The 14,123-nt window shown below is 44.1% G+C and overlaps 1 long non-coding RNA gene across 1 annotated transcript; it reads left to right on the top strand.

Moving 5' to 3' along the window:
• Positions 1 to 5,588: 5,588 nt before the first annotated feature.
• On the top strand, positions 5,589 to 12,842 carry LOC138689084 (uncharacterized). The gene is made up of 3 exons (XR_011327880.1): positions 5,589 to 6,596; positions 7,312 to 7,516; positions 12,572 to 12,842. It is a non-coding gene; the product is annotated as an uncharacterized lncRNA (long non-coding RNA).
• The last annotated feature ends 1,281 nt before the right edge of the window (positions 12,843 to 14,123 follow it).

Raw genomic sequence — 14,123 nt, 5'->3', positions numbered from 1 at the left:
TTCAGCTTTGATCCAGAAGCACACGGATTCAATTTCTGTCTCCCTTTCCAGACCCACCTGTCACACATAGATAATAATCAGGGATAGTTTTACCTTTCCTAAAATAAGTTTAGAAGCGTGAAAGGCTCATGGTGGCCACTGGAGGTCACTGTAGCTCTACAAACAAACAAAAAAAAAAAAAAAAAAGACCTATTGATGAACAACTGACTAGAGAAAGGTTTAAAGACTGAGCATTCTGGGAATTTCTGTATTTATGGTGTGAAAACTGTGGGATAAACCCAATAAAATCCTATTGCAAAATGTGACATATTTTGTACATATTTTTTAAAATTGTGCATGTTTAGGATTTATTTTGAGCAAATAGCGTAGGAGTCCACTTCCCACATGCTCCTTCTCTACATGCTGTGAAGCTTTCAAGTGCTCGGTCTGAGAGAGGAGGCACAAGGCTAGTGCCCGTCCTCTCATCTTTACATAGGGAAGGGATTTTCCTATCAGGAAGTATTTCCAACCTCATGTGACTCTTTTCTGATTCCTTTGCTTCCCTTGGCTGGCCACCTCTATGGGAGACCTAAACCGTGAGGATGTAGGAAATACAGATTATTGTTTTTTTTGTAATTTCTTGGAATCGCGCCTTTGTCCTTCTCTGTCCTCTCCAGACAGCGAAGTGCCACATCTGCCTTCCAGCAAGCACGTGATGTTTTCAGCCACAGCAAGCCCTGCGGCACCCAGGATTTGGGGGCAGGACCCCAAACCAGCTCTCGTTACTCCCGGTTATCGATGCACGAGCAAGCGTGGCTACAACCGCCTACAGCTGCTGTGTCACTGGACTGCCTTGACATAAACTTGTTACCTGCTGCGTGTATAGCAGTGACAGCAAGGAAGGCTGCAAAACCTATCTGAAAAGGGGGTTAGACTTTCTGGCCTTTATCCTGAGCTCCTTGCTGCTGCAGCAGTCCTGCCATCAGCTGTTGAGCCAGCCAGTTTAAAGCCAGCTCGGGAAGGATGAAATTTTGGCAGTAATACAGAAAGTGCTTTCCTGCAGCAAAGTGCTTTAGCATATGCTCATGCTCAGGCATAGCTATGTCCCCTGACTTCAAATGATGCATAAGAATGGGGTTGGAGAATGTAAAAACTTTTAAAAACACACAGAATCGGTTAAGTTCTTGTGAAGCTTCCTGTCTCTTGTGCTCTAACAGCTGGTCCTTGGAGATGTCTCATAGGAAGACCTAGATCTTGCCTCAAAAAAGCCTTTAGCTAAAAAAAACCCAGCATATGAAAAGCACATGTGAGGGGAAAATGAGATTCTGGTCCAGTAGACCCACATCTCCTCAAAGCACTGAGGTCAAGGTTCATCCTACCCAAGGTACAAGCCTCAGTTTCCTTCTATAATTTATCTCCGAGGGGATCCCCCTCTGCCTCCTTTGAGCTGCGCAGAAGAAAGCACGTGAGTCGGTGAGGGCTGACACCTCCCCGGTACAGAAGGACTCACCTTTAGGTGACAGCCATGCCTGGTGGTGAGTAAGATGTGCTATCAGCAGCGTAAGAGACTTGGCACGGAACAATCCGCCTGTTTCACCAGGGAGAGGCTTGTCGTAAATGAGGCAAGCTGGCAAACCAAATGGCAGAAAAGGTCGCAAATGTGATGTGTTGCAGAGAGAAGCCGGGGTCGCCCGCATTGCTTTCTTTGAGGGAGGTGGTAACAAGCCAGTTTAATACAGAATTCATGCCTGCTTAAGTGCTGGTTGTTCATTATGTGTGTTGCCATCTGATAGTTTATGCAGATAACCCTCCTGCACCCGTCTGGATACTGATAATGCAAAGTGTGGCTAGTAGGTTTGGAAGACAAGAATGTTATGGATTAAGATAAGATGACCAAATCGTGGAACAGAAGCCTATGGATTCATCTGCCTGCATCTTTACTTAGCCCGCGTGCAGTCAGCGTGTCACACGTGTAATGGGCTCCTGCAGAGAACAGCAGCCCTGCAAGGTACATGGGGTAGGTATGGAATATATGCCTGTTGGTGCACTGCGGCTGCTGGTTTTATGTCTGTGTCACAGCACGTCTCGATAAAGAGGCAACAGATTTGGAAGGGGCTCGAGATTTTGATGTTTCCATTTCAACTCATTGTGTTGCCTCACTTTCCTTGGTGCGAGAATGTCCAAAAAAGAGCCTCTTTGTTTCCTGTTAGAGATGCTCGAAATGATTGTGAATGGGGTCTTCACGAGTGTCCCATCAACCCCTCCCTTAGGAGTATTGCCACTTAGGCCACATATTTTTAAGGCTGATCTTATCTATTAGAGTTATTTGGTGTCTTCACAGACTCACACAGCACCTCTCGCTTGTCTAAGGAGCCATTAGGACATTAATATTGACATATTTGACTTCGCTACGTGCGTATATGCGATCAATACATCATTAGAATTGAGTCCTGAGCTGGAGTTTGAAGGAGGATTAAGAAATGCTGTTGCAGGACAGTTTCACTGCATGTGTCCCAGGCACAAAAGAGAGCCAGTGTAAAAATGCCTATGAAGACATCTGGGGAAAACAGGAAAATAGGGGGAATAGGCTCACGGCTGGTGTCATTGCTGGGCAACAGTGTCACGAGACGTACGGACCCTCCGGCATAAAGGGGTTACTAAATCCTTGCCTGTCGCAAGGCTTGTCTTGACAGGATTATAGACAGAAGGGAGAGGCTGGTACAAAGGCCACCATGTGAGGGTCAAGGTGTGTGCTCTGCTTCCAGCTGGCAGAAACTGGAGAAGTTTAAAATGCTGACTTTGAAGTTTGATCCGATTTACTGGCCTTCTGGGTTTGTTTCTTTGAAAGTCAAGTGTGGGAAGAGACCTTAATTGGGGCTGCATTTTTCCTTCCACCGTGCGAGCCTACCTTTGAGTCCCGTCAGACACAAGAAGAGAGCGATGGCCCCAGGTTTGCCAGGAGGGGCCTGGAAAAGGGCTCCAGGCTGGATGTGGAGGTCGGGCTGAGTCTGGATGCTCTAACTGGGTTTCCCTGGAGAAAAAGGGAGAAGGAAGCCCAGAGAGGAGCAGCGGTGGTCGAGGGGGACCATGTCTGTGCATGGGTCTGGGGGACATGTGCAGAAGGGAGGGTCCTGCGGGGGGGTGGGTGCTGGTGCCCCTGCTCACCATTGAGAAACAGCCTTCATTCCTTTTCGGAAAGAAAATGGAAATCATGCACTTATCAACTCGTCAGCCAACTTGGTTGTTTTCAAAATGTTTTGTGTTTACATTCTTTTCCTACCATTCATTTTGAATATCAGGCAGGGAGAAGGATTTCAGAGGAAGAGAAAGTAATTTCCAAGGGATTTTCAGGAAGGATTTCACTGCAGGACAGCTTCTCAAAGGGAAATTTCTAAGAAAAGTTAATATCTGATCCTGACCTCCAGCATAATTTGGAAAATCAGCTCTCTAGCTCCTGATTAGAAAGTGTGGCTGACAACTCTATAAAAACCAGCCATGCTTTAAACAGGAGACCTGGCATCTGAAAGACATTATCCATCAGTCTGTCCTCAATACCACATCAGCATCTCTGGGGGAAGCAGGACCAAACACAGGGCGACGTACCTGGAGCTCAACTTTGCCAATTATCTGTAACTGCCTAAGTGATTTTGGGCAAGCCTCTGTGCTCCTGCCTCTGTTTTCCTATCAGTCAGATACGGGTTTTCTTGCCGGGTGCTATGACATCTGCTTTCTCTCAGGCACTCCAGTATTTCCAGTCTGTTTACCAATTCCTCCCTCTGTTTTTCCAGGACCGCTGCTTGACCTGTAACCATACGTTTGACAGGGATACCTGACAGCCGTGGCATAAGCTGTCCTCCCCCTTATCCCTGCCTGCTGGGGCTGGCCTGAGGGTCTGGGCTTTTTCCCAGCCAGCAAATTCTCTATTGCATTTGGACCTTGCTCCGCTGGAACTTGTTTCTGCTGGGAGCTCGGAGATGTGGCCATCCTCTGCGGCAACTTGCACATTATAAATTAAAAAAAAAAATGAAACAACCAACACCCCCAAATGAACAGTTTGTCCAGTCTGAGCTATCCACCAGTGAAGACACATCATTCCCCTCGCTCAACTTGGCAAAATTTGGCCGTGTGGCAGTGGGTGTGACAAAGACCCAGAAAGAGGGTGCAGATGGACACCTCCATGCAATCATTCATGTGCTTATGTCATGTGTACCACTGCTTTGGTCGAAGCTCTCTTCCCTGCTCTACTTTTCTTGCATGGGCAATGGAGGCTTTTCCTCTGGTTGCTCATGGAGCTGTGTGTTCTTCAGTCACCAAGGGTGGGCAATGAGCAGGGCTTGTTTCTGGCTGTTGGGATTTTGGTTGCAACGTGCACAATCTTGGACATGCTTCTGAAAAGTCCTCTCTTGGAATTAAAAGATCACAAAGCAATTTCATCTTTTATTTTTATTCCTTCTCCAAAACAAACAAAATACATCTTTCCATGTTCTGTTAAAAAATTGCTGAGGGCTGTATCGTGGACTGCTATTCTCACTTCCCCACGGTAGATACTACAGTAACACATGATCATACATATCCAGCCCATCTTTCACTACACATTGCACACGGTGAATAATAACGTCTGACTGTGGGCCACAGTTTAGAGAACATAAAGTTGGGCAATTTGCAGTAAAATTTGGATTTAGACACATTACTGCTGGTCTCCATCATTCCCAGTATAACAGACGGTGGAAAAAGGCATTAAAATAATAAATTGTCCACTGAAAAAGCTGTAAATCCAGACTCGGCTATGAATTTAGCACCGCAGAACTGCCTTAATGAGCCATGGGCTGCCACCTACTGACATGCTGTTCGGCAGGAGACTGAAAGCAAGAAGGCTGTAATGTTAGAAATGTTACGGGAGTCACTGGCAAGCCGCAGAGGTATGAAGAAATAGGTAAGGAGGAAAATCATTAGTCTGTTCGTGTTCAGAGAAGGAAATAACAGCTGTGGCTCAGGGAGGTGGTGTTGTCATACTGTAACTGCTTAAACCTCACATAACTTTGCGGTAAGATTTTTTTTCTCAGCATTTACTTGCCACTGCCCTTCACTTTGCAAAGTGGGTATGATATTTGGTCAGTACAGTCACACCAGAGGAATGGGTACTGCAAAGAAAGGAGGCAGGTAGGCATTCACTTGGCCCAGTATGACTCGAAAGAGTTCAAGTCCGAGTCAATGTGCTCAAAAGCAGAAAACAAGAAGAGCCAACACTTTTGCTTTGAGAAGCAACCAGAATTGCTGAAGGAATTGTACTCTGAGCTGGGAATCAGAAATGTGTATATTACTAAGGGAATTATTATTATTTAACATTATAGATGTAATTACCTTCATAAAGGAATAATTATATAATAGACAATATAATTTTTTTATTAAGAAGCATTTAGATTTTCATATTTAGATATTAAAAGAAATTCAAAATTCCCCTGCTGAGTGGGCAGTTTAAAGAATTACGCTGGTTATACCACCAGGGGAAATTCAGCTTCTGCATGAAAGAACAAAAGCTTTAAACAACACAGAAAAGGGGTTTAAAATGAAAGCAAAGGTATATTATTTTTCACTTCCATTTTGTGTCTGCCATTATGGGAGGGACCGATGAATGAATATTTCCCAAAACATTTGCACAGTGTGTGCAGGAAAGGGTTAGATCACTATCTCTGGACTCTGGACTGGGATTTATCTTGCATAGTTTCAGACACTTATGTTGTCATCTTCTGCATTTTCTGCTGGGTAACAGACTTCCTGAACGCCTTAAAATAGACACTTGAAAATGCAGCTCACCTGTCCTGCTTTAAATGACTACCTAAGGATGAGAGGAGTCGTGTTCCTTGCCGTGGGCGGTGAAGGGAACCGACACAGCAAGTTCAGACAAGCCCACCCCATCTCTCGTCCAAGTCCCCAGAGCACGGCCAATGTTGGAAATGGCAGCAGAACGTTTCCCAAGCACCCTACCGCTTCCTCCTGCCCTTGGTTTGGAAAAGCTATGTAGAAGGGGAGAAAGGGAGATTCAATTTCTCCAACAAGGTCTACGTGATCTCCGACAAGTAGCTGTGAGAGCATTGGCCAGCAGAAGGTGCCCATCGGTGCCCAAAAGCTTTGCCTGCTCTTTTGCCTGGAACAGGCTGCCCAGGGAAGTGGTGGAGTCACCATCCCTGGAGGTGTCCAAAAAACACGTAGATGAGGCACTTCAGGACATGGTTTAGTGGGCATGGTGGTGTTGAGTTGACGGTTGGATTCGATGATCTTAAAGGTCTTTTCCAACCTAAATGATTCTATGATTCTGTGATTCTTTCGGGTGGGCAGCTCGTCGGGGCAGTGAGGACCTCATGGTCTCCTCTCGCCGTGGGGTGCCCTTCGCCTGTACCCAGGCAGCGCCGGCAGCTCCTGCCCGTGCAGACTTTGGCTCTCGGTTTAGCGTGGCAGTGGACCAGATCTCCAACACTGTACAGATGTATTTCTCTTTCTTTCAATTCTTGGCTTTTCTGTCGTCAGGAGAATCAAAAAAGCCCAACCGGGGTGATGGTTCTCGTGAGGAGGACACGCAGTCACCAAGACCCTGACTGAATCAAGCAAGTATTTCCCAGGTGAGAACATTTCAATGACAAGCTGCCTTAGCATAAGAGAGCAACAGGAGCGGGGTTGGGGGGGACAGTCCATCAAGATGAGAATATGCTTCAGTGACGTGCAAATTTCAATGAAAAACTAATGATAATTTAGCCTTTTTTTTTTTTTCCCTATAACTGGTCCCCTTACATCTTACAGCTGATCAATAATCTGCTCTGACATCTGAGTTGCAAAAAGAAGGGGGGGAAGGGAAACTCATGGCAATATGCCACCTAATTATATCTACAACACAAAAATCTCTGCTTCAGCTGTATCTGACAAACATCAGGGAAGCTTTAAACCTAACTATGCATGAAATTTCTAACAGACTTACCACATGTGTGAAAATTGCCTGCAAAACATTAAAAAGGATAAATTCTACACTTTATTGTGTTCTAATTAAATAGACAATGAGGCACCGTATCTGGTGTGTTTTTTTTTTTTTTTTTTAAAGCCTTAGATTCTTGCCTATCTCATTATAATAATTAACAATACCACTGCAAGTGAAAATCAGTTTTGAGAGAGCTGGTGCCCAAGTTGTCATGAAAGAGAATAGTGAGGAGAATTGCTTTCTACTTGGAGAAAAGCAAGCTGTGAGATTTCAAAAATAATTATGACTGTGAAAAATCTGCTTGGCAGCTCATTTCATTTGTGTCTCAGGGTTGCCATTCTTTCTTTTCAATGATTTCTTGCTAGGTCTAAATACAGACCTCCAGTCTGAAGTTAATTCCCCACTTCAACTTCTAAACGCACTTTTGAAGAGAACTGGGAAAGAATTATGTCTGGTGACTTTCATGATACTCGGCGTTTAACTGCACTTCATTTTCACTCCTGGATCTAGACTTCAAAGTGCCACAGAGCTATTAATCCATCCTTCCAATGTTTGCCATTTATTCCTACTGTAAGTTCTTGTTTTGCTGTGGTTGGCATCAGAAAATGCAGGCTAGCCTTAGCAGGGGCATCAGGAGCATGTGTTCAAGGACTTCACAGTCTGAGGTCTTGCTTTTGTGACTGCTTGTGCAAATGCTTAATTTTACTCTCCTTAGCAGTCCCAATGTATGCGTTGAGGTATATTATTTTTTAATAAAAAGGGCAAAATGAGGAACCCTTATTTCCAATGTTAAGCCTTGTCGTAAAGAATCCCTCGGTGCTTTACAATGTAGAAACAGCATTCTGTTGTTCACATATAGTGCTTGCCTAGCTTGTTTTTAATGTGCTGCTATGGGGAGTGTCAAGGGTATTCCTATAAGGGGAACTGGAATGAGAAGTGCTTATGATGGGCTCTTGTTAGGACTACACACTCGAAACAAAACTAAACTATACTCTATTAAATTTTGTGTTGGTTCTGCCCCCTGGAAAAAAACAAAAAACAAAACAAAACAAAACCAAACCAAACCAAACAAAACACCACGGAGGGTTATAACCCCCCAAAAAGAATAGGCTTGAATGGAGATGTTGCTGGTATTTTTCTATCTAACTGAAAACATTATTTTGTGAAAGACATGACATTAAGCAAATTTTTTCTCCCATGCTGCCTATTTTGCTTGCAAAGATTACCTTTTAAAAAGTAATCCTTGACGCCAAATCTCTTCTGAAAACACGCTTTAAGCATGTACATGGCTAGGAGCGTGGCAAAACGTGGTCAGAAGGGAGCGTAGGCAGATGGGGAAGAAGGTCTCCCTTCCCCAAGGTGGAAAATGGGCAAAAAAGCATCTGGAAAGATGGGGTTCTGGAACAAAAATTGTCTCTCTAAAGCTCTGGTTGCAGAACAAGTCACTTGTCAAAAGAGGACCTTTTTCTTTTGTTGTGCTTCTTGGTCCCACGTGTTTGCTGCCTTCGTTTGTCTTTTCACTACCTTGATGGTGAGCTCGTAGCAGCAATGACTCTTCTTGTGCAGGTGTGCGTAAGCAGAGGGGGACATGATGCTTTCTGTCTTAGTGTAACCGTAATTAATACTGGGATCACTGGCACTGGGTGCAGCAGGGATTCTGCCTTAATTTGAAAAGGCATATTGAAAATTCTACGCATATATCTGCAGGCATTGTATAATGACAAATTTGAGAGTAACGGTGAAAGTCTCTTCAGTTTATACAAGAATTGTTACTTTTGTTGACCTGTCCATAATGGCTCCATGAGATTTTTATTATATTTATATTTGCATAGATTTATACTGTATACTTCAGGGGGCTCTTTTAAGAGATGTGACATTACTCCTGCTATCTCTCCTTCAGGGGAAGTTCTCTCCATAAGCATTAATGTGGGATAATGCTCAGTTTTTTCATCTAACTAGAAGAACAGGGAAGATACGCCTCTGAACCCTTTGGCCTGGAGAAAAAATATCCCGCATCTTGGGCAAGTGCTCAAGCTGCCAGGCAGTGATACAAAACGAAGGCACTGATCCTTCCCCCCTTCGCCCTGTTACTGATGGACTCTGGGCAGCTGACGTAAGTCTAGGGTTTGCTGTCCTCAGCTGCGGGGTCCAAATTCCTCCTTGGTGCCCTAGGACTGTCCTGCACCAAGTTATGTGGATGGTGACACATGACAGCTGCTGTTTTGAAGCAAAACAAATTAAATGCCACAGAGAGCAAAATTCTCTTTAGAAAACTCTTTTTATTCCAATGAACACATCCTAATTGCTTGCTAGTGGACAGGAATGTACTAAAAGGAGATCCTGCTTATAACATCTGAAGGATGAAAGCCATCCCTGGTGGTCAAACCGCACTGAAACACTCTTTTCCTCGCTTCCTCTTTAATAAAAGATACTGTACAAAATATAGTTTATTGTATTATAAAGCTGTATGTTGCCACCCAAATGTTACTACTGGCAAATCAACAACAAAACCCAAGTGATGATTTGTACATTCTGCTCTTACCATCAGAAAATGAATTTTGCTCTTTAATACTAATTTTCCTCCTCATCACAGGCTAGTCAAAAGTAGCAGACCAGAAAGGCACTGCCATTTCTTTTCCTGGACATTAGAGAAAACTCCATGTACCTATGTATTTCTGTGCAAAGCATATATTCAGGCATTAATGGCCATTGCATGAGATTGACTGATCCCTCGATGACTGACGCTCTCCGTTTGTGGAAAGCAGAGTTGTCTCTCTCCCTCCATTTCTCCTGCCATAGCTCTGGCTCACCTCATATTTAGACTTTTGTCACCCCGTGCCAATCACCAGCTTTGGTCACAGGAGGCTATCACTTCAGTAAGTCCAGGAAAGCTGTGAAATGATGGACAAGCTACTGAAAAGGATGTGTAGAAAAACCACACTTCTGATTTCAGCTGTTTGGAATGTGTCCTCTATCAGCAAAAGTAAAATGACTTTTCTATGACTACTTACAATAATTACTGATCCTTTAGCCAACAATTTTGCAACACTAAAAATTTGAAACATAAATATATTTATTATCCATGATTTAAAAAATAAACATACATCTTAAGGAAGAGCAAAAAGGCTTTTCATATCCTGCCAAAAGCAAGAGTTAAAGGGCCATTCTTGGCCTTTTTACCACAAGACTTTTATTTTCCTTGAAATCCTATAGCCATTGTGCGACCACAAGGGATCTGTTTGTTACTTTTATGGCCCCCATTTTGCTGCAGCCCAGTGGGTACTGCCGCCCCCACTTTTTCTGCCTCGGGGACCGCTCCGTTGGTGTGGAGTGGTGCTGAGCCCCTGGGTTCATCCTCACCGCGTGGCTCCCCATGGGGCTCCGCCGATCCGCCAGCTCTGCGACTCGGCTTCTAGAGTAGCAGAGACTACTTAAAAGTCTAGACTTTTAAGTATTTGCACTCAAAAATGCGCTGTCTTCCAATCCTTTCAGAAATGGGATAAACGGATACACAGTTTGGTCCTGAGTTTGAGTCTGAAATACTGTTAGCAGTCTAGGCAAAAATCCTTGGGCTGGATGAAGGGAGAGTTTATCAGGGAAAAGATTAAGTTTAAACCCAGCATTTCCGTGTTGATAACAGCATTATTATTGCCATCAAGTGCACGCACTGCATATCTCACTAGTAAGTAGCTCTACCGTATCATTCAGCTTTGAGGTCTGTTCAAAGGATTTTTTGCTGCGCTCTTGTTAGCTTTGGATTGACCTTGCTTTCTTCTCTTTAAGTTTTTGTTTGTCTGAGGGACAAGCTTTAGAAAAATTTTACAAGCATTTACAAAGACAAAGCTACATCTACTCAGGCCACCTCATGTCATGGTGCACAAATACTCTAGCTGAAAATTAAGGTATCTTATACAGTTATATTTTAAGTACATATATTTTTATATATGTACATTTCAGGAGGTGAATATTTAATATTTGGCTTGTCTTATTTAGGTGTGGCTGTTGCAAAGGGAAGAGCATCGGTGCTCTGGTTGGCTCAGACTTCATCTCAAGCAGACACTGATACATTCACTCATACTTTCTCTTAGCCTCTGCAGTTAACCCGATCCAGTTGCCCACAGCGCTTCTTGGTGGCTAGCCAAGGCCCTGGGGTGTGGAGCTGGGCTTCTGTCCAATGTGCTTGGATGATCTGTGGGTGCACATGCAAAGAATATCTGCAAAACCCTTCTTTTTTTTCAGATTGTACAGTCTGACACCTTCAAGGATTTACATCATATCCTCTTTTTTGGCCTTCAACAGTGCTGCTCTTTCTGAGACTTCTCAAGAGTGTCTCTCTCCCTCATCGTTATCAAGGGTGACTCTCTTTCTTAGTCCTACCAGTGGTGGCTCTGTTTTTTAAGACCAGTTGTGTACTGCAGCTCTTTCTCTTATCACACGCTGAAGGTTGAAACGACCGGACCTCTACAAACCCATTGGTCTTTGGCCAATTCCACAGATTGTGCCTGGTCAGTATCACGCACAGACGATCTTCCGTGCGCCTTGTGATCAAAGCACGTTCACCTTCATCAGCTGCATAGCGGTTCTAACAAGTAGTACATGCTGGAGCATTTGTTGAATAATGTTGTTGTTTTAAACAGGATGCCTGGGTGGTGTTTTGGTATTCCTGAATGTAGAAGACCAAACCAGTAGTATATTTGCATAAAGCAAATGAATGAAAGCCTTTGCAGTCCATCTTCTCAATTCCTTGTCAATCTTGGTTGGTCTCAATAAGGGGTTTGAAGGATATTGGCACAGATCTCTGCATCTTGGGTTTTTATAACCCAGCATCCCTAAGTGACATACTATATGCTTTTAAATTGTTGTTATTCTTGCTTGTTTGCAGCCCTCCAGCCATTTCCTACAGGTACTTCAGTACTAACACTCTATCCACCTCTCGCTCAGCCTCAGAGTTACACAAAGTAGGGGTTATTCCAGGATCTGACTGTAAGTATCTACTATAGGTGCTGAAATTAGGAATCAGCATAGACAGTCTAGGGAAAGAGTTCAGATGCTGCTTCTCTCTGCAGACAGCCCAGGTTTCCAGCTCAGGAACCTGCCTCAGACTCTTTAAGTCCGATTGTGTTGCAGCAGGATGGGGCTGTTGACTGTAGGCTTTGAAATCGTTCAGTGGTTTACATGTTCAACTGTACATCATTATCTACTGAGTGTAAATCAGGTGAACAGTTTTCAGTTGGGCAAATAATCTGTCCTATCTTGCACATTTGTTTAAATGAAAACCTGCAATTAGGATGGGATACTGTTGCATTTTGCTTGGCAAAGTCTTGGTGATAAACTTTGGTGGCCAGTGTTACAAATATCATGGCAGTCATACAGAATCATAAATTACGGCTTGAATTGAAACTATATTTGCTGAATGATTTTTCTTCAATACATGGGACTTCAGATGGTTTGAAAAATGGACTGAAATTTCTCTTGGTTGTACAACCACATTGATCCTCACAAGATGGAAAACCTCTCATATCTCCTTTTAAAAGCCTAGTGTGTTGCCATAAAATGAATTGTTTCATATGAATGTCTCAGTTCTATGATTAATGATAAAACTGGAGAATTTTTTTTATGATACAGGAAAATATTTAGCTCTATCCAAAAGAAAACACCAAAAGGACAACTGGGAAGTTCATCAAATGGGCAAGAAAATTTGAGAGAGAAGACTTCTGTGGTGACCAAAGATTGCAGTTCTGCAAATTCTGGCTTCTGCTTCGGTTGCTTGTCTCTCTAAGTGCGATTCGTATAACTATGATAATGTCGATAGGTGTAGAATAAAAAAACGCTGCAGAAAAGTGGGATTTGTGCGTACATGTGCGTGATGTCTTCATGGCTTCATATACGTTGGGAGCGGGTTCAGGCAAAGAGTTTGACACGTAACCTTTATAACGACGGCGTCTGAGCGATCCCCCCGTAAGACAGCAGTGCTTTGCTCGAGAGCAAACGGAGCTCCGCGCTCAGGGCTGGATCTGCGGCAGCTCCCTCCCTCCTTGGCTCTCCCTTCGCCGAGTCGCGGCTTCAGCTTTTGCTTCACTCGTGGCTACAGCAGCATCACTCGTGGCTACAGCAGCATCCCCGCGGCCCAGGCTCTCCTGGTACGACTTCAGGTCCTACCTGAAGCGCACAGAAGTGGCTGCGGTGCAACTCATAGGTGCCATTTGGGATTCTCCAGGGTTCCTGAGATATCTGCCTGGACCTGGCAGATATGCCACGGGACTTACAAGAGGTCTGTGCTCTTCCAAAGGGGCAGGTGCAGGCCAGGTGGGTACTCGGGGGCATCCGAAATAGAGCTGGCTACCAGTGCTCAGGCAATGAAATCACACTCCCGGACCCCCTCTATAATCAAGGGGGAGCGCTAATCATTTTCAGAGGACGGTTCAAGATACGAGGTAAGTTGAATCATGCTGCTATTTCTTTTTCTGTCAACTGCAGAAGACTCTTCAGATGATAATGCTCCGAACGCTAAGCATCTCAGTTTGATTAGATCTGGGTTTGTACATCTAGCTGTTCCAGATGACATGGTAACTGTGCAGAAAAGCATATGCTGATTCTAATTAGTTTCTGATTAGACCCAGGCAAAGTGTTTTTCTCTGAATAACATATTTACAAAAAAATCCCCCACCGTTTCAAGGTGGCTGAAAATAATTCATGATATTTGTCTCAGTTTTGCCAAAAGACTGGGTTACACAAAAGTGACAGCAAGCTGTAAGGAAAAGTCAGAGGAATTTACTTTGATCTTTTTTGGAACGGTTGTTCCCACATTTGTCTGCTGGGTGAGGTTCTTGTACTGACACAAGCAAAAAAGGGGACAGACACCACATTGCCAGAGGAGGACAAACGTGCTGCCTCTTCTTCCTCATAACCCTGCAGTTTGCCTGCTGATAGTCATTCAAAGCCTTATTCTCTTTATTCCTCAAATCCTGATTAGAAGCCCACCAGTCCTTGATGATGGTGGGTTGTCTGGTGGAACGAAGCTGTCATCGTACCACTTAACCCTGCTGCTCTTTGCTGCGGACAAGGGTTCACCTTCTTCCCCTGCCTAAAGATTGTTTCTTCTTGTCCTCCCCAGGGACGCGGGGTGAACACGAGGGTCCTCTGCCAATGTTGCCTCAGCCCTTTCTGCTGACAACAC

The sequence above is a fragment of the Haliaeetus albicilla genome, chromosome 15 (assembly GCF_947461875.1).
Source record: "Haliaeetus albicilla chromosome 15, bHalAlb1.1, whole genome shotgun sequence".
In the NCBI taxonomy this organism is placed as follows: domain Eukaryota; kingdom Metazoa; phylum Chordata; class Aves; order Accipitriformes; family Accipitridae; genus Haliaeetus; species Haliaeetus albicilla.
The sequence above is the reverse complement of the archived record's forward strand: the minus strand, read 5'-3'. Positions and strand labels throughout refer to the sequence as shown.